Source organism: Tamandua tetradactyla, chromosome 6 (genome assembly GCF_023851605.1).
Source record: "Tamandua tetradactyla isolate mTamTet1 chromosome 6, mTamTet1.pri, whole genome shotgun sequence".
Lineage (NCBI taxonomy): Eukaryota > Metazoa > Chordata > Mammalia > Pilosa > Myrmecophagidae > Tamandua > Tamandua tetradactyla.
Window position 1 is genome coordinate 167,352,084 of NC_135332.1, and position 20,773 is coordinate 167,372,856.

Sequence of the window (20,773 nt, forward strand, 5' to 3'; positions counted from 1 at the left end):
GGGAGCCCCCCAAGGACAGACAGGTGCCATCCGTTGGAAATGGGGCCCATGTGCACTGAGGATGGAAGGGCAGGGTCTCATTTATTGAGTGTCTGTTGTATACAGCTCCATGCTAGGTTTGAAGGTGTGAAATAGCAGCTCCGTCTGCCTTAGGAGCTGGCAGTCAGGGGAAGGGCACCAGCGCACTTCCAGCTATAAGCATCATTCCTCTATAGAGGTTGGCTTGGGAACATCTGAGTCCTAGCCCCTCAGCACAGCATGCACAGCTCTTCACCTCCTGGACCCAGCCTCCTCTCTTGCCAGTCACACCCCACACCCCACACCACCTAGAATTCTTGGTTCCAGGATTTCTGAGCTGCTTGCAGCTCTGGAAATAACTTCTCTCTCTCTCCCCATTCTGGACCAGTCAGATCTTTCTTCTGCATTGTCATTCTCCCTCTCCGTCTCTCTTGAGTCAGGTTAGTATCACCTCTTCCAGGAAGCCATCTCTGATCACCCCCACCTACCACTCTCCGGGTGCACTGGCCTCTCAGGAGTGAAGAGGGGCTGCGAGGAAAGTCAAACAGGGGGTGTGATTAGCCCAGGGGTTCTCAGTGCGGGTAGGGAGGGGGACGAGGTGAGCTCACCCCCACCCTGGGGGGGCACCTGCTGATGTCCGGAGATATTCTGGGTTGTCACGCCTTGGGTGGGGGGGCGCTGCCGGCATCCCGTGGGTAGAGGCCAGGCTGCTGCCCAATGTCCCACCGTGCACACAACCAAGAACTTGTGAAGCCCCAGTTCTTACTCCTTTCAGAGCTGTCATCACGCAGGATCATAATGGCCTCTTTACTTGTCTGCAAGCTTTGGGGAAGGCAGGCTCTCGGGTCTTTTCCGCTGGGCGTTAACATTAGCCCTGGGTGTTAACATTAGCCCTGGGTTTGAAAACTAGACCTGGATTTAGAACTCAGCATAAGTACTCCCTCATTATGGGGCTTAGGTAGGACTCTAAGCCTCAGTTTTCCTCTCTGTGAAAATGACTACCATAACACACACCTTATAATAGAGCATTGTAAATCTTAGAGAAAACTGCCTAGAACACAGTATGTGCAGGTGTCCAAGGCAGAGTCCCAGGAGGAAAGAGATGGTGCTCGCAAATAAGAGGTGGGGGCTGGTTAGGGGAACCAGCAGGAGTGGGGGAAGCACCTGGACCTGCAACAGCTGAAAGTCCTGCCTTCTTTAGGCCTGGAGGAGCAGGAGGAGGGGTGGTCACTGGAACAAATGTAGCTGGAGGAATATCATCATTATCCTGTGATAATAAGGAATAAGAGCTAACAGTCTCCGAGTGCCCACTATGGACAGACACTCTTCTAATAAACAGATTAACTCAAATAAGCCACAATGAGGTGAGTGCCTATTCTAGTTTGCGAGCTGCCAGAATGCAACACACCAGAGAAGGACTGGCTTTTAATAAAAGGGGATTTATTTCGTTAGTTCATCAGAGGAAAGGCAGCTGACTTTCAGCTGAGGTTCTTTCTTATGCAGGAAGACACGGGGTGATCTCTGCTGGCCTCTTCTCTGGGCCTCTGGGTTCCAACAACTTTCCCCGGGGTAATTCCTTTCTGTATCTCCAAAGGCCTGGGCTGAGCTGCAAGTGCTGAGATGAGGTATACTGAGCTGTTTGGGCTGTGCTACGTTGAACTCTCTCATTTAAGCACCAGCCAATTAAGTCTCACATCATTCATTGCAGCAGGCACACCTCCTAGCCGACTGCAGATGTAATCAGCAACAGATGAGGGGCACGTACCATTAGCTCATGTCCACAACAACAGAACTAGGTGCCTTCAACTGGCCAAGTTGACAACTGAAACTACCACAGCGCACCATTTAGCAGATGGGAAGCCTGAGAAACAGAAAGATTAAATTATTTTTCTCTGGGTCCCAAAGGCAGAGAAGGAGTGGAAGATCAAAACCTTGACATTCTCCATTGACCCTCTGATCTCATGCCAGTTTCTCCCACTGCTAGAATTCAGCTGGAAGCTAGGGGTGGAGGTGTCCATTAAACAGGGGTGGGTCACAGGGCAGGGTGGAGAAGGATAGAGAGTGGATCCGGAGGGCAGATGGAAGGGAGCCAGCATGAAAGGCAAGAAGTAAATGGGAGCTGCTACTGTTCAGAGTTGCTATTAAGAGATTATGTGAACCCCAGACGATGCGGGGCACCCTCTAGGCAGGTGCAGAGACTTTTCAATTGCGCGGATGAACCACTGACCTATTAACTGCAACTCGTGGCAACACCACTTGGGCCCCAAGTAGCATATTTATTGAATAATGTCATTGGAAATATTACCCCTTTAAGCTTCTGGCAACAAAGGAAATGGTTTCTACATTACCTAAGAGTTTTAATAATGTAATGTACTTGTTGACTCAGTGAATTCTTTTTGACATTTATTCAGGATTTCTGGACTGCATGGAGAAAAAAGCAAAAACACCCCCAGCCAATGTCAGAGCTGGCAATTGAAAAATAGAATTTTCTATTCAAATTGAAGTGTCAGGCACTTGAGTGGACTTTTCCTTTAGATTGATAAGCACTCCTGCCTAGGACCACCTCACCAGGGATTCCTGGTTATAATAATCCCCCACTCTTATTTAGGAGAGCTGCCAAACATCTAGTAAGCACCGTCTTTGCTTCTTTACTATGTGCTTTTCATTCATTCATTCATCAAATATTTATTTATCACCTATTATGTGCCAGAAGCTTTTCCAGGCCCTTGGAATGCTTTGGGAGAAGGCAGAAAGTCCTGCCAGGGAACTTGGCCTAGGCAGAGACAGACAATATGCAATAATCATAATAAGTAAAGAAATTATATGCTAAGCTAGAAAGCGATAAGTGCTATGAAAAAAAAAAGCCAAGATTGAAGGAGATTGGGGAATGAGAATATTTGGGGAGAGTCCTCCAAGCAGAAGACAGCTGGTACAGAGTCCCTAAGGCAGGGAGGTCTGTGCCTGGGAGGTTTGAAGAAAACAGTGAGACCAGCGTCATGCAGCAGGATGGGTGTCATGCAGCAGTGGGCAACAAGACTGAGGATACGCTGGGGTCAGATGGCATAGGCCTTTCAGACTGTGGTCAGGACCTCGTCCATGCCAGTGAGTGATACGTTATTTGGTTCATTGGAAACTCAGTGAGAAAGTTGTTCTTCTTATTCTCCCTTTTTATAAATGAGTAAACTGAGATTCATGGCCCAAAGCCAAAAGATTATTTTAGAACTAGAAAATTAATACTCAGAGAGTGGGGAGCAACTTGCCTGAGACCACAGAGTAGAAAAGCTGGCATAGGTTGGGACTTGGATCCCTTTATTTTCAGTTCAGAAGTCTTTCTGCCACCTCTCTGCCCCATAAATGGACATCCTTTCAAGGAAGTGACTGGGGCCTTCCTTGAAGATGCAGATAGAGACATGGAGCTCACCACACTATGCTTTGCTGCCAGATCTTCTATACTGAGTACAGAATTCCTTGCCTGGAATGTGGCTCAAGGTGGAAAATCTGAAGGTGGCTAAAAATACGTGTTAATATATACTGGCGTGAAAGGAGGCCATTGCTTCGTAATATGATCATTGCTGCAGTCAGAGTAACTTCTGGCATATATCGATTGCTTCTCGAGTGTCTGGCCTTTTTCTACGCTCTAGGCATGTGTACATCTATTTATTCCTCACCACCACCCTAAGAGGTAGGTTCTGTTACTTTCCTCATTTGATAGATGAAGAAGCACAAGAAAGGTGAGAGAACTTGCCCAAGGTCACATAGTAAGTACATAGCTGAGCTGGACTTGATGCATAGTCCCTCCGGCTTCAGAATCTACACTCCTAACCCCTCGACTCACCCAGACTGGCCAGACTTAAAGAGGGTTACACCAGCCACAGGATTTTGGTCACCAAAACTATGCGTCCATTTCCTGGGGGAGGCTGGGAAGTGGATGAGAGCCACCTTTCATTTTCCCACATTTTTCCCAGGAGATGCTCCTCTGTGGCCGAGTCCTTTCAGGGGCTTTCAGAATTTGCTTGGCGAGATGACTTTCAAACACCCCTGTATGAAAGTAGAACCCATCTCTCATCCCCTCGCCGACGTCAAGCATGACTATTTCTACTTAGAGTTATTTGAGTAGAGAAAGATGCCGTTTCCAGGGACTGAGCCCAGTTCTCAGGCTGTGCTCGTCTGTTCATAAGGATGGTGATAATTAGCATCAATGAAGTGCTTCTGCTTCCCAGCAGGCTGTCCCACGCAGCAGTGAGAGCATTCAGTCCTCACAAGGACTCTGAGAGGCAGGCATTTCTGTTACCATTTTATAGTTGAGGAAGCTGAGATTCAAGAAGGTTAAATGATTTGCTTATTCACAAGCTGGTAAGTTGGTTGGGACAGAGAAGAGTTGAACCCCAGCCCAAATCCAAAGCTCTTGCTATTCCACTAGGCTAATTGATCAGCCATGCTCAGAATATACCCCTTTAGAGTCTCCTTAAGAATTGTAGGAGCCCATTACCTTTATCCCATCTTCCTTTCTGAAGACTGGCATAAAGAGCCATGGTAAATTCCTAGGGGTCTCTACCTAGACTCAAGAAGATGTTAAAGAAGTAAGTTTGTAGGACGGGCTCCCCATTTAGTGGAGATTGTGTTTATTCTCTGGGAGCTGGCTGGCTGTGTCTCGTTACACTGAATTGGACTGCTGAGGGATTGACACCCATTGGCCACATTTAGGAGTTTGTGTTGCTATTACTGTTGTGAAAAAGCACATATTGGTCCCCACCATCTATATGCCTGTGACTAATTTCTTTTTTCCTCTTCCATTTCATGCAAGTTTTGCTTGGCATAATTGGCACATTGGCCCAGGCTGCCAAGATTGCCAACTTGGAGTCTTGGATCAGTTAAATCAGTTATGACAGATGTGATTATTTACAAGAAAATAGAAGTTACTATAATTAGACCTTCTAAGGAGTACGTTTGGGTGGAGAATGAGAAAGCACAAGTTTAATCTGGCATGATGTATTTGAATTTCAGCCCTGAGCAGGTTCTCTCTGCTCTGTGAAAGGAGGTGTTGGGGTGTCTGGCACCCTCCAGTGATACTGCCATTTATCAATTCTCATGACATAGCTTTTGATAGATGGGAGGGTGAGGCTGTAGAGCGAGCATTGGATTTGGCACCAGGAGAACTGGCTTTAGTTCTCAGCTCACCTACATATCTTTCACATCACTTCATTTTTTTCAGGCATAAAATAGGGGTAAAAACGTTTCCTTACCTCATCATCGGGTTGTGAAACTTAAAAGTGATAGAGTAAGACAAGTATCTAGGATTGTGGTTGGTCTAAAGCTCCATGCATAAGGCACTGAGGGTTAGATGTCCCTCCTCTTCCAGAGCATGCTCTTTCATCTCTGTGAGCCTTAATGTTCTTTATCGGAAAATAGAGATGGGAGCCTCTCATGCAATGGATATGCTGGTTGGAGGAAGTGGAGTATATGAAAGGGGTTTCATAAACAATTATTTCTGCTTCATTCCTCAAGCTTCCTATTACTATTTTTATAAATAACTGTAATAGTGACCATTACTTACTGCTTGCATACCTCAAGCCAGGCACTGTTGTAGCCAGAGGGGGCGTCTCCATGAGGCACAGTGACACATGCTGAGGGTCCATGATACTTTTAGAGGCCCAAAAGATGTTTTATTTTCATTTAGTTTAAGATCAAAAGAATAAATAATACAAAGTTGAATATAAGTAATAAAAAACACAATAACGAATCTAGCCTGGATTTTATATTCACCTTCATATGGAGGCGGTTGTAAACATAATCTTTCAGGATTATTCTTTTCTCTTTAACGGAGTAAGGGGCCCGTGAAGGCAGAAATGCCTGGTGCTCAGGGATGTTGTATCCCGGCCTTGGTTGTAGGATCTTAACAAATGTGAGCCAGTCATTCTCTGGAAGGTGTTTCTCTTTGTTTTGTTTTAATTCTCATTTTACACATGAGGAAAGGGAAGCTCAGGGAGGTTAAGGAACTTATGCAAAGCCACATGGCCCTTAAGGGGCTGCCTGAGGTTGGCTAACAGCTGTAGCCACCCCAAAATTTCAGTGGCAGTTTGTGTCTTGCTCACTTAAACAACTCCGTGTATGCGTGTCTGGCAGGCAGTCTTCCACAAAGTGATTCAGGGATCCAGGCTCCCTCCCCCGTGGGTCCTCCCCCCACCCCCACTCCTCAGCACTCCTCCCAGCCAGTGGATGGGGAAAGAGTGAGGGAAAGAGAACAGCAGGCAGACGGACAGGGAAGGGAGAGCAGGCACAAATAGGAGGTTCTGATGGGCCAGGCCTGGAAGTGGCTACGTCACTTCCTCTCAAATGCCATTGGCCAGAATGCAGTCACATGACCACGCCCAGCTGCAAGGAAGGCTGGGCAGTGTAGTCTGCTGCACACCCGGGAGGAAGAAGGGAACGTGGATACCGGGGAGTGTTTGCAGTTCTTGACACAGTGATAGCGTTGGATTGCAACTCAGGTTCTTTTGTACACAATATCCGTGCGCTTTCCACTCTCGTTAGCTGGTTCTCGTAATTCTTGGCTTTCACAAAACCCCTTTATGGACTCTTTCCTTCTGCCGGGCTTGCCTACTCACGATTCCTACCTGCAGACCTTTACCTGCTGGGCCCCTGGGAAGAGAGATGCATTGGGGAGCTCTCCCTGCCCTGGGACAGCTCTCAGACAAGCTGGAGGAGGCTGCAACCAGGTACTGGGTACTTGCCAATGCCAGTGAATACCTCTTCAGTGTGAAAACATGGAGGCTGCACCGAGGGGTTCACAGGGGTGGAAGGTGATGAATTATAGTCTTGGCTGGATCTTGGGTGACGAAGGCATCTGCTCGTGGGGGAGGGGTAGACCGTCCTTCAGCGCCAAAATGCCCCAATTCGGGTGTAACTGGTCGTTTGGCAGAAGTGACCTGTGTGGCCCCATCTCTAACCCTTCGATATGTGCTGCCTTCGGATACCCTTGGTCCTAAAAGAGAACACTCCGGGAGCCAGCTGAAGTCTGGATATCCCCTGAATGCGTTCCTGCAATCTCTGGGCAAGCCAGTGGCACTGACGGTGTCCTGCTGGTGCTCTCCTCCTGGGCACGCAGCTCTTCTAGGTTCAGGCCGAAGCACTGTGTTAGGAGACTCCTGAGTCGCATCCGAATCTCTCCCTCCTCCAGAAGTCCTTCCAGGTCACTCAGCCCTCAGTGGTCCCCACCCCCTCAGACACCGGCCACTTCCATTGACTTGCCAGAAGGTCCTACACTGCCTCGTGACAGCTCTCTTCGTCACTCTCTTTTATCTGCTGTTGAGCTCAGGGGCAAGGAAGCTGGGATCATGGCTAGAGCCAGGCGAGGCATGAATGCTCAAGAGGGCTTTGTAGACATCATCAGCTCAAACTGCATTTACTCAAGTCTAACATTTCATCCAAATTTACATCCAGCACTGGGTTTATAGTAGAGAGAGACTTAGTACCCAGGCACCAACCTTCTTTCCTTTTATTTGGGGATGAGGGAAGCAGGCCAAGAACAAAAAATACTTTCCTGGAGTCCTCTGAACTGTTCGTGGTAATTCCCCTGGTGTCTGTAAGGGGCATGCAGTCACATTTCATACCAGTGTCCATAGCAGAAACAAAGCAGCCTCAGTCAGAGCTGGTTCTGTCCTCAGGGCTGCCATTGCCAGCTGACCCGTGCTGGTTGCATTACCTCCCTTCTCTCTGCCTGTTTATCTTTCAGATCAGGATGCATCGTGGCCAGCTTGGAGGGGAGGGGGCCGCGAGGTTTAAATGGAGCATATCAAGACTTCACTGGCATTGGCATGGTCCAGCCCCCGTCCCTGGTCAGTCTCTCTCACGCAGGCGCAAGACCTTGCTTAAAAATGTGTCTTGTGAGGAGACTTGGCATCCAGGACGCGCCCTGTGAGGAATTTGTTTTGTTTTAATGCCGAGGACGTTTGCGTGAAAACAGGATCTTCGTTGCTTAGGAATTGATCAACTCCTGCTGCAGCTTTTCCCTGCTGAAGCACCAGTCCCATGTTTGTCACAGGCAAAGGGGTAACAGCAGGGACAACGCGACTGCGACAGTTGCAGAAATGTGGCCGTTCTGGGAGGATTGCGGCATTTCAGATCAAAAAAGAGATTCAGGCATCAGTCCCCGATGGCAGACAGCACCCAGGGAGATGAGCCCTCCGCCAAAGGGCAGGAGTGAAGATGTCCTGTGGGTCTAGTTTTATTCTTGATGCTCGGAGCAGAAGAGAAGAAAGAGGCAAAGACATGTAAGACCTGGTTTCTACCTGCAAGAAACTTAAGGGCCATCTGAACAAGGGACAGAGGGGCAGCAGCCTGTGAGAAGATGCAATGACTAGGTAAAAAGTAACGTGACCACAGGCATGAATGATAGGAACCAGTAGCTGCAGCTGGAAGACAGGTTGGAAGGAGGAGTTGACCAGTCCTCAGCTGGATAACCTTGAGCAAGTTCCTTAACCTCTCTGTGCCTCTGTTCCTCACCTGCAAAATAACACCCATCTCACAGGGTGATTATGAGGGCAAGTGTTTATGTGTTAAATGGCGGGCATAGAGAAAGCCCTCGATAAGCCCAAAGTGTTATTGTTAATATGAATAATAATAATTCATAATACTATTAGATATTTTCCATCCTAAGGAAGAGATATCTGGGTGGCCATAGAAGTGTTCTTGGAGGAGAGATTTGAACTTGATTGCAAAGAGGAGAAAACAATGAAGAGACCTGTTAAAGAGAGGGTTTGTTGCGGGCACACCTGCCTCCAGTGCTTACAGTTCTGAGGGGGATTTTCAAATCAGCATCCAAGAAATGCAAGTAAAATTGCCCCACATGAAGTTGGAGGAGAGTTTCCAGGCCTCCTGCTCCTTGGGGACCCCTATCTGATTGTGGCCCCCGCTGGGAAGGACAGAGCCAGGAGGGGGAGCTGAGCCAGCCCGGCCTCCCACCTGCCTCCAAGCATGGCTTCCCAGGGGCAGTGAGGTGGGGGCGTCCAAATCCCCCCGCGGCTGGATGCCCTTCCCTCTGATGCCCCTGATGTGTGCTGATCCAGTCTGCAGGCCTGCAGAAAATAGCTGCCTGGCCACAGCCCCACTCCCGTGCCTTGGCTGGCCCACCCTCCCTGGGCTCCCTCTCCCATGTGCCTCTCGAAGTCCATAAATGCAGCTTTCCAAGCCCTCGGGTCCATCACACTGGAAACGATTGAAAACCACTTGGCAAAAAGAAGGGTGAGCTCATGAGCAAGAATACATTTTGTTTTCCTCGCCATTCTCATTCAAATCCTGGGTAGCAGGGCCGGCCACTCTGGGGAGTGCTGTCAGGCCGGGACCCTGTGCGTCCTCTGTCCCTCCCGGGGGGCAGAGGACCCGCAGAGGGTGCCGGACAGCAGGTCCGGCCTTGGCTGCTCATCTGCCAGGCTTCCGTGGGCCCCTCAGAAGTGAAGACGCGGCCACATGGGCCTGCGGAGAGCCCATATTTAGAGCTTGGGGAATGTGGGCCTCTGGCAGGCGGCCTGGAAAAAATGGCCGTGTTCTGAGGGCCAACGCCGCCGAATTATAAATAGCGCCCGCCTCCCTCCCCTTCCAGCTTGCTGGGTCTGCCACCCCAGGCCTGACAGCCTGAATTCAAAAGGACTGAACAGGACAAGGGGGCGGGGAGCAGGGGACAGGAGATGCCGGATTGTGCAGTCGGTTCAGCTGCCGTCTCGGGATGAATAAGGAGAACTGTCGCCGCCCGTTGGGGCCAAGAGTGGGATGCAGTTGGGGCAGCAGAATTACTACCGATTTAATCCCTGTTTATAAGTCACATAAGCATCGAAGAAAATCTAAAGGAAATCCTAACTCCATGAAATGACTGCAAAGGAGCTGTAGAGCCCTTAAAATAAATAAGCACAAGTCAGCTGCCTCATTTGTTATAAAGGGTTTCTCTCTGACTTAGAAAGGTCAGCTGCTCTGGCTTCCAAATCAAAATTTACATCCCAGTACCTTGAAAGCTAGAGGATTTCTCGGCGTGTTTTTGTGTTTCCCTGGCACGCATGTGGCAGGGGCTGGCTCCTTCCCTGCAGACCTCGGCATGTGCTCACCTCAGGTGATGAATTTAAAAAGGCATTAAAAAATAAGGAAATAAAGGTGTGTGAAGCCCTGACTGTAGAAAGTCCATCCCTGGGTATCAAGGATGGGTGGGAGATGTTCTGGCAAATTCTAAATTCTGGAAAAGAGGTTTGCATCCTTGGTGCTGCTGGGTGCTGCTGGGAATCGCCAGCTGCCACCTCGCTGACCTGCCACCCAGCCTCTGAGGCTAGGAACTAGGAGGGGGCCTCTGCTTGGCGGCGTGATGAGACAGGGGTGTGCAGGTGCACACTGACATCTGGGACACCCGCCCTGGGCGTCTGTGCTACCTCTTTGTCCTTTGTTTTGGCAGATATGCCTTTGGGCTTTGTAGGAAGGATTTGGAAATGAGATAATTCATTGGCTTCTTCTCTCCTACCTTTATAATTCTCATTTCTTCTGTCCTTTGGCGCAGCATTTGAAATCAAGAAAGTAAAAAACAAAACAAAAACCAAATTGAGGAGGAGCAGGCAAATCTTTGTGTCTTGGATGCTTCTCAAAAGACTGTCTCAGGGCCCTGCTGACAAGTAGATGTGAGGGGTGTGTAGGTAGACATTGCAACTCGACTCACAGTAGTAGATTTGGGGTGACTATCTAAGGGAGGGGTTTTAAAACTGTGCTTCACGGATCCCTCTTGGGGGAGGGATGTGTCAGATTCATCCTCCCCCCCACCCAGTGCCCCGAGACCAACGCAGAACGGCCCTTCCAGACCCTCAACCCTATTTCAAACAGAGCAGCTCCACACTTGCCTGTTTTAGTATTAGATTGCTTTTTTTGAAGAATGGATTTAGTGCCTCAAAAAAAGTCTGAAAACCATTATTGTAGCTAGCTCAGTCCTTTGAGTGCTGAGTAAATAAAAGTTCAGGGAGGGGCTGTGATCCTTCCAAGCTCAGGCCCCAAACTCAGGCCCTCTGCGTGGGTTGCTGCTCTGACCACAGTTTTTGTTTTGGGGAAGGAAAGCCCCAGACTGTTTAGGAGGCACCTTTGGGAGTGTCTTTTCTGCCCCTCGTCACCTCTTCTTACAGTAACCAAGGCCCAGAGAGAATATGGGGATTCATTCTAGGGCCAGTGGGTGGCAGATGTGCCCTAAGAGCCCCAAATGGCAGGACTCAACCCCGTCAGGACAGCTTCTCAGGGTAAGAGGTACTTGGTTGAGATGAGAAGAGCGACTGGGGACAACGTGGGTGACGCGGGGTAGGGAGAGCCCACTGAGTGGAGGCCCCGCAATGCACTGGGCCCAAAACCCCTGGCAGCCCCTGGGAAGCAGAGGTGGGGTGGCCGCAGCTCCTGTGCAAAGACGGTGCCCTCTGCTCCTGTGCTGCTGCCGGGCGGCTTCCCACCTGGCCCCCACCAGGGCCTCTCAGGGAGGGCCGGGGGCAGCCACGGAGCCTGGATTATCCTGAAGAGAGCTGCTCCCAGGAGAGGCGTCTGCTCCTGCGCTGAGCTGAGGGGCTGTGGTTGGGCTGGCATGCAGGAAGGTTTGCTGCAGCAGAACTTGAATACATAATGTGCCTGGTCTGACTCAAGAGGTGAGGAAGTCCAGATGGCCACCTCCCGGGTGGGGAGAAGGACACCCCGGGGGATGATGGTGTGGTGCATTTTCAGTAAACCCCCCTGAGGGTGCCCTGGGGAGACGTTAGTAACCATCTCAGGGCAGGCACAGCCCCTGAATAGAGGGTGTGCCCTGGTGGGGGCCCAGATCTTGTTTCTGGTCCTTGAATGTAGAATTTATTCCTTTATCAGGACTGACACAGGGCTTGGGGAAGGAGCCTCAGAAACATGGACAGTGATAATTTGTCACTCAGATACACTGAAAAATATAAATAAATATTCTTGACAGCGTAACCTCTTTAGGTGGAGTCCTGTTCTTAGAATCAGCTCTCTTGCAGATGTGGAAAAACTAGCATCTGCTTCTGCCTGCAGAGGTCATTGCAAACAATGAGCTAAACATATTCCCCAGTTTCTTGGATCCAGCTGAGGATGAGTCCAGGGCAGCCGAGGGGAGTGTTTGCCAAACTTCCCGGTCACTCCTGTTTTCTCTTCCGTGTCTGGAGGAGGGGTGGGGGCCTCCATAAGATGTCATCCTTTGCAGTGCTGATTCCATGGTTTCCGTCCTTAGACGGTCGGCTGGGGCGTGTTGGGAGTGCAGAGATGCAGGTTTCACACTTCACCTTTCTCTGCGCAAACGTTTCCCCAAGTGTGCTCCGAGGAGCAGAAGTCCTGGGAGATACTCGACGACAAAGCAGTTCCGGTGTCGTGTCAGTTTGGGAAATGCTGCATGCAGATTCATCTGCATGCATGTTAGGTCTCTGCTCAGAAGGTAAAACTTCCCAGACCACACTGTGAAAGCAACCGCCAGTACAGCCACCGGTAACACCTTCTATCCCCCTTCCCTGCTCCTTTCTCTTCAGACTACTTTTACTTCCTGATTTTACATTTACTTTTGTACCGTCTGTCTGGTTTGCTCAGTGCCAGATCCCTGGTGCCTAGAACACCGCCCAATCCCATTAAATATGCTTCAAATGAACCAATGAACCAATTAATACATTAAAACCCTCAGGATTTCTCCACAAAAACTGTTTAACTTTGTTTAGCTCAATATTTTCCCAGACTTCTTTCTCCTTTTCTTTCTGTGTCTGGCTCATCTTATCACTCAGTCTCAGGTCCCATTTGGGGCTGGCTCTGACCGCCCCATGGAGAGGAGTGGGCTTCCCGCCCCATCCAGCCCTATCTCATTACCATGCTTTATTTCCCTGGTGGCACTAATCACCAGCAGAAATTAACTTGGGTACTTATTAGTCCACGCTTGTGTTGACTTGCTCACCGGATAGACCTCTGTAAGGGCAGGAGCCTGCTCTGTCCCGTTCACCACTGAAGGTCCGGAGCCTTGGGCAGTGCCTGGTGCATGCTCAGTAACGATTCGCTGACCCCCATTAACAGCCAAGAGCTTCAGTCCCACCACACATGCTCTGGGACAGGCTGTCTTCTACAAACCTTGCAACAGGTTGTGCCAGCTGTTCCAGAGAAGTGGCTGCTCCCTCTTCCATAGAAACACAGTGTCAGAGCTGGAAGAAGCATGAGAGACCACCCAGTCCGGTGCTGTCATTTTTCAGAAGAAGAAATAGAGGCCCCAAATGGACAGTTCATGGCAGCTTGGGAGGAGCCCCCAGGCCTCCTGTCTTTACTCTGGTCCTCCTGTGTTCATGTCCAGTTGCCACTGCAGCAGATGACCGGCCTAGCTTTTAACTCAACACCAGTTTACCATCTCCCAGTTCTGGAGGTCAGAATCAAGGTGTCATAGGCCTGGAGCTCCAGCAGAGAACTCATTTCCTCGCTTCTTTAAGTGTCTAGAGGCTGCCAGCATCCTTGGCTTGTGGCCCCCTTCATCTTCAGAGTCAGCAATGGCCGGTCAAGTCCTTCTCAGGTCAGATTGCTCTGACACTGACTCTCCTTTCTCCCTCTTTCATTTTTAAGGACACTTGGGATTACATTGGGCCCACCTGGATGACCCAGGATGCTCTCCCTCTCTCAAGATCCTTAGCTTAGGCATGTCTGCAAAGCCTCTTTTGCCATGTAAGGTGACATGTTCTCAGGTTCCAGGGATGAGGACGTGGGCATCTCTGGGGTCGTTACTCTGCCCTCCACACCTTTCATGACACTACCTGCCTCTTGGTATGTCCTTGGTGCAAGTGCATATTCCCACCCCCACCCCCCAGCACTTCCTGCTGCCTTCCTCTGCTGTCATACTTGTCACATTGCTTTATCGCTTGTCAGGGACTGGCTACCTGGCTAGCCCAGGACTTTGCATGGGCGGGGCCTGGTCATCTTTGTGCACAACCATCAGCACGTCCCTGGCACTTGGGAAGCCCCCGGGAAGGGTGGGTGGCCTTCTTGCAGCTGAAGTGATCTATCTCCATTGTACTGTACCCCTCCCTGTTCTGTGAACTGAAGGGGTCTCCCACCAAGGCCCCATGCTTGGGTGCTGCCGTGGAATGGGACCTCTCAGAGGTCAGAGGATGTCCCGGCCATTTCCAAGTTTTTCATTTCCTGCAGTATTAAAATATGAAAAAAAATACTCAACTGGATTATAAAAATTATGGATCTGTAAAATATTTAAATCAACACGTTAACCCTCTCACACCCAAAATGCCATTCTATAGAATTGTGCTGTGTACCAGCTTATCACACAATGTATATTTAAAATATACTAATTTTTAAATTTTTAAAAAATTTTAAAAATTAAAATTTTAACATATTAATTTTTTAAAGTATTCTGTACAGGTTATAGTCTCAAGCTTAGAACTGTTGCCTGCATACCTTTGTGTCTTGGGCAAAGCCATGTCAAAAATTTAAGTTTGATGCCCTTTTATGAATGAGAGGCCCAGTGCCACCACACCTCCTGCTCCTGGGAGAGGCCCCGCTTAGAAGGAAGTTGGGTGGCAAAGCCTCTTGCGGGTAGTTTAGTACCTTAGACCGGACCCTGGGCAAGTCGTGGCCCTTATCCGTGGATTCCTGTGAGGAAGCGTTTAGTGAATGTGGCCTCTGAGCTGCCTTTCACCAGCATCCTGTTATCTTGAGGGGTTTGGGATAGATTCTGCCACCTGGTTCCTGGGGGGGTCAGTCTTTCTAATGTAGCCTTGACAAGGGTTTTATTTCTGGCCTGGGCTAATAAGTGGTTGCATCTTTGGCCTTCCATTCACAGATATCATAACAGATATTCCTTCTGCTCTCCTTAGCGATTCTTGGCCTTACAGAATCTGAAAGAAGGTCTGCTAACCTCCCCACGCGTCTGAGCTGGGACTTGAACCCCAAGTCTCCCAAATGCTCACCCACTAATGTTTCTGCTACCCAGGTTAAATGACAGGCTGGATGAGAAAGCATGAAAAGCCTGACTTTGAGAGAACTCTGATGGCTTTTGGAAAGAAAACAGGACCAAAAAAGTCATAAACAGTTGAAAACAATTTGTATGTTTCTATGTCATGTGCTTTTCTGAATCTGTTATCCTATTTCACAATAAAAATAAATTTTTTAAATCACAAATAGGCAAAACTTAATAAATTGAGCCCCAGGTTCTCAATTCAGCCAGATATCCTTCACCTGTTTGCTGACCTCTTTTGGGGGCTGCACTTGTCCCACCCCTTTCCTAAAGCTTCCTCCAGCCGCTTCTGCCTGGCCTGGTCCCCTCCACTGCCTGGACTCCTAGGGTTGCTATGTCTGGGCTGGCCCATCCATTCATTCATTTATTCATCCATTCACAGGGTAGTTATAACACTTTCTGTCGTCCCTGATGACATGCAGTGTGGCAGAGTGAAAAGGGCATGGGCACAGGGATCTGGGCTCAAACCTGAGTTCAGCCACTTTTTCTCTTAATCTCTCTGGGCCTTGGTTTCCTCATTTGTGAAGGAAAGAACCTGTACTAGGCCATGTTTGCAAACTCAGATGCATACAGGGGCCAGGCAGGTAAAGGGAATGAAGGAGGCTGGCCAGAGCAGAGTGACAGGGAGTGGTGGTGACCGTGGCAGATTGGAGAGGCCTTGCACATCTGAAAGGGACAGTTGCCATCAACTCCAGCTGAGCGTTCCCATGCAGGAATGTAGACACAGTACTGCCAAGTAGTCCTTTTCTTTAATCCTAAGAAAAGTTGGAACACTTGATTTTTAAAAGAAGTTTCCAAAATGTTTAAAATACGATATCAGTCTAAGATAATATGGCATAGGCCTCTGGGCCAAACCTGGCCCCACCAGTTTGCAAGCCTGGACCAGAGACACTAGAGTGTGTTCCTGCTTTCCTGCCCTGGTAGCTAAACACGCTGCCCCGCACACCTGACTCCCTTTCAGTGTGGATGTGTTTCCTTCCCACTGCAGTCAAGACAGAGACTTTTGTTAAGCACTTAGTTGTTCCTGGCAGGTAATAAGTGCTCAATAAATGGTAGCTATGGAGGGCTAGATCCACGTGTTGTGCTGCTGAGCATACCCCAGGACTAGAACAGCCCTGGATACACAAAGAAGTCTCCAATAACTTGTGCTTCTTAAATAAATGGGAACCTCACTTCTTAATGGTATTGTGAAGTCGGGTATGAAGTGGGTGCCAGAAGCCCAGGCTACTTGGCAAAAAGGGTGTACTATTTGGTAAAGAAGCTCGTTCACCTAAAACCTCTAAGAGATGGTCTTGGACTGTCATTTCTTCTCTGCCTTGTGCAAGTAAGAGAAATGGAGTCCGGCGAAGAGCAGGGCTACACCGTTTAAGGCTGAAATTCATTTACTCCTTCCAACCATAAATTTCCCTTTCACCCTTTCTTATTCCTTTCTTGGTTGCCCCTGCTCACCAGGAAGAGTTAACAGACAACTTACTTACCAGGGCGGGGATTGGGCTCTGCACAGAAAAGAAGCCCATTATTTTTTTGTTCCCCCAAATCTGCCACTCCAGGAGGGATCGCACCTTCAGCAGCTGGCGGCGAGTAGTACAAAGAAGCCCTTGAGCCCAGAGCATCGCCCCTTTTCTTCACTGGAGGGAAAACGGGCCATTAGTCCTGCCTCGCCCAGTTCCCCCCGTCCCTCCCTTTACCCTCCAATGGAGAGAGGGCCCAGAGTCTAGCGGGTTTCTCAGCCGGACACTGCCACGACATATTAGCATATTTTGCATTTAAAAAGGACTTGCAAAATGAATTAAATGATTGGCATGGGGTTTCAAAAGGTTTTTCCCAACTACTAGTAATTGTGTGGTTTTGAAATTCACCCTTCCTGTCTGAAATGCCCTCGGCCGGGCAGCCAGCTTAATCAGGAGACATTATACCAGGCGGGGACATATTTTAAGGCTCCTGATACCCAGTGATTGCCTGAGCGATACCTGGAGATTTACTAAAGAGAACCTTGTCCTAGTTTTTCAGCAGAGCTTGCAGTTCATTTTCCTTCCTTGCAGAGCTGAAATTTACACCAGTTCAACACGTCTTTTTCTGAGGGCCTGGGCCAGCCTGTGACAGTTTGCTGAGACATCCACATGCAGATGGGATCCGAATCTTGGCTGGACACTCACCTAACGGAGGTGGGGCTTGGGGTGGGCTGCCAGCTTTGACACTTATTCACAGCCCTGGCACTGCCCCCAGCCAGGCAGGCTGGGTACAGGGGGCCGGGTGCTTTGGAAAGGTGGAGACTCTGGGAACGTGCTTGGAGGAAATGCTGACCTTGGAGCTTGGAAAGACTGTTAATTGTCCAGGGTCTCTCTCTCTCTCTCTCTCTCTCTCTCTCTCTCACACACACACACACACACACACACACACACACCACCCCCACCACCCCTTTTTTTCCCTAAGTTTTATTGTGGTAATATGTACAACATAAAATTTCCCGTTTTAACCATTTTTAAGGGTACAATTCAGTGGCATTAATTGCATTCACAGTATTATGCTGCCATCACCACCATCCCTTACCAGAAATTTTCTATCACCCTAAACAGAAACTCTTTCCCCTCTGAGCAATAATGCCCCATTCCCCTCCCCCAGCCTCTGGGAACCTGTGATTTATTTTCTGTCTCTATGACCTTGCCTTTTCTGGATTTTCTGTATAAGTGGAATCACACAATATGTGCCCTTCGTGTGTGGCTTGTTTCACAGAGCATAAAGTGCCATGGCCCGTCATTGTCATCACACACATCAGAGCTTCATTTCTTTGTGTGGCTGTACCACATTTTGCTTACCCCTTTGCTTGTCGGTGGACACCTGGGTTGTCACAAACCATCTTTAGCCTCAATGAGAGCAGAATTCAGATCTCCTGACTCTCAATCCAGATTTGCTATTTTCACAAGTTCATAGAAATGAAAAACTGACCAGGGGATAAGGACCTGGGGGCAGCAGGGTACCTAGGAGATTAGAAAGTTTGGCATTGAGGAATTTAGAAAATAACGAGCTGTGGGAGGGCCTTGGACATTTCAGAATGACAGAGGGTTGTTACTGTTAATGACAATAATAAAAGTGGTAACAGTTGCTAACATCTGAGTGCCTTCCCTGGGCCAGGCACTGTGGCATCCGCGTGCTGTGCATCTTTCATCTCGTTTCGTTCTTACGACCACTCTGATGTGAACCAAGCAATCCCTGTCTTGCAGAGGAGAAACCTGAGGCTCAGGAGATTAAGTAGCCTGCCCGAGGATGTCCAGTTGGGTCTGATGTCAGAATCAGAATCTTTAGGAAAAAAGGAAACACCCACCACCACCCCCATCCAAGTAAATGATCAAGAGCTGGGAGGATCAAGTTTAACAGCCCTCTGGAAAGTGTTAAGAGCAGAGACCAGAGGAGGGAAGGCAGAACTGGAGCACAGACATGTGCCGGGACACCTGGGGCAGGAAGAGAGCACGGAGCGAGGGGAGGGCGTGTAGAGCCGGGGTGGGGGCCTGGCTGGCGTGCGGGGCTCTGTGTCCACGGGGAGAGCAGCTGTGACCTGCAGGGCAGAAGTAAAAGTGCAGACCTGAGCTCAGGAGAGGAATGAAACAGAAATTCCTATTTGTTTAGGAACAGGAGAGGGAGAGGCGGGGAACGTGTGTTTGAGAGAGAAGGAAACCGGGGGAGGAGGACACACACACACGCACGCACGCACGCACGCATGCACTAGAGAGACCACGAGGGAGGGTGCATCCTCAGCGAGCTCAGCCTGGGTCATCCTGTGGAATAAGGGAGGGAGGCCTGATTAGAAGAAAAACCAAAACCTGGGAAGGAGGGAAAGCCCAGACCTGTGAACAGTTCCACGGGCATTGGGAGCATGGATGGCTGGCGGTGCTGTCCCTGTACCACGCCTGGTTGGACCAGAGGGTCCCATGTGCTGTGGTGAGACGTGGGGTGTAGGGGACGCGCTGAGGCAGCTCTGGTGGGGGCTGTGGCCCTGAGAGGGTGGGAGGTTGATTCCATCTTAGGTCTTTTTCCCACCCCCTCTTAGTGTTGCTGGATGGTCCCTTGGAAGGCTGATTACAGGGTGTTCTCATGGAGAATATAAACAGGGTACGGGGGCTTTGGACCCTGCCATGTCTTGTAGACTGTTTGTTTGTCTGTTTTAATTTTACACAGAGTATCCAGAGGATGGGTGGAAGTAAGTCATTTACCCACTACATATCAAGAGCATTGATCTCTTTCTAGCAATAGTTAAAATACTGAATTTCAGCAAAAAGTTATAAACTATTTACTTAACTCTGAGCCAGCCATGGAATGGAATATTATACAACTATTTAAACAGTGGTAATGAGACCATGTCACAAAAAGGAGAAGTGCTTGCTGTGGAATGTTAGGTAAAAAAAAAACCGAATATGTGTGTAGTAAAAGTACATTTAAAAAAATAATTTAGATGCGCCCAGAGAAGTTAAGTAACCTGTCCAATGCCCCACAGCTGGTAAGTGGAGAGCCAGGATTCAAGCGAGGTGTATTGATTCCAGAGCATGTGGTCTTTATTATAACGACACTTGTACTGCTGAGGGCGTCTTGTGATACATTTGAACTCCAAATCTGCAAATCCAATCTTTTTTTTAACTTGCAAATGTTTGCCTTTTTGCGTCTAAACAAGACTTGTTACCTTTCACTCTTGTTAAAAATCTTCAAGAATTTGTTACAGTGGTTAGAATTGGATGGTGGAATGGTGAATACTTTCTTCTCCCTTCCTTTTCAAAATGTCTTTCCTTTATATGAAATGTACATATACATGTAAGAAAAGAGACTCTGAGATTTCCAGCTGCAATCACAAACATCACAAAATGAGCTGCTTTAAGGAATTTAAGGAATTTAGGGGGTTTTTTTTAAGCGCAGGAGAGGTCCAAGGCCAAGCCATCAGCCGGGCAGTACTTCCCCTCAAAGACGGGGTGTTCTGCGGTTGGCTGCCAGCGAACCTTGGGGTTCTTTGGCTTTTCTGTCACGCGGTGATGTCCTCTCCTTTCACTTCCAGGCGCATTGACTTCTCCCTGGTGGCTTCTCTCTGTGGCTTCTCTATAAAGTCTCCGGTAGTAGAATTAAGACCCATCCCAGTTCAGCTGGCCACATCCTAACTAAAAATAGCATCTTCAAAAGGTCCTATTTACAAGGGGTTCACAACCTCAAGTACGGATTAAGATTAAGAGCATGCCTTTCAGGGGGATAATACTTCAACCTTCCATAGGCACCCAGCATAAAAGGAGCTTCAAGTGCTAAGAGACTTAGGAGGTAGTTGGAGAGATCAAATATACAGCAAAGCCGTGTGACAACAATTACAAAGCAGCAGCTCCAGAACTTGAGGTCTGTGAATTTTAAAAGTGCCAAAAGGATACAAAATAAATGACCCCAGATGGAATTAAACTTGGAAGGTGTTCTGCATATAAAAAGTCCATTCGGAGTGGCTGTAGATTGGCGGAGGTAATGGCGTGGGCAAATTGTGCAGGGGAACCATGCAATTGTTGGTGGCAAAAAGGGAATTTGCTGCATTGGTACTTGAACATGTTGAGTTTTGAGCATGGCTGAACATCGAAAGGAAGACTCGCATGCATAGCTGGTACCAAACCCCTGCTCTGATCTTCAGCCTCATCCTGGAAGTCTTGGAGGTGTGGAAGTTTATTTAATAAGCTGCCCTACTGCATCCCCCAAGAGCTTTCACACGCCCACCCTCCTTTCCAAACCAGGAACCAGTTTAACACA

At 48.8% G+C, this 20,773-nt stretch overlaps 1 protein-coding gene across 8 annotated transcripts in view; it reads left to right on the top strand.

Moving 5' to 3' along the window:
- The window catches only part of LOC143689002 (cytochrome c oxidase subunit 6B2-like), a 137,340-nt gene that overhangs the window by 22,276 nt on the left and 94,291 nt on the right, over positions 1–20,773 (top strand). Inside the window, exon 1 of one of the 8 annotated variants that reach the window (XR_013178456.1) lies at positions 672–17,178. The exons of the other annotated variants lie outside the window; for them this stretch is intronic. The gene's annotated coding sequence lies outside the window, so the exon portion shown is untranslated. Of the gene's footprint in view, positions 1–671; positions 17,179–20,773 lie in introns of those variants that run through there. 8 annotated transcript variants of the gene reach the window in all.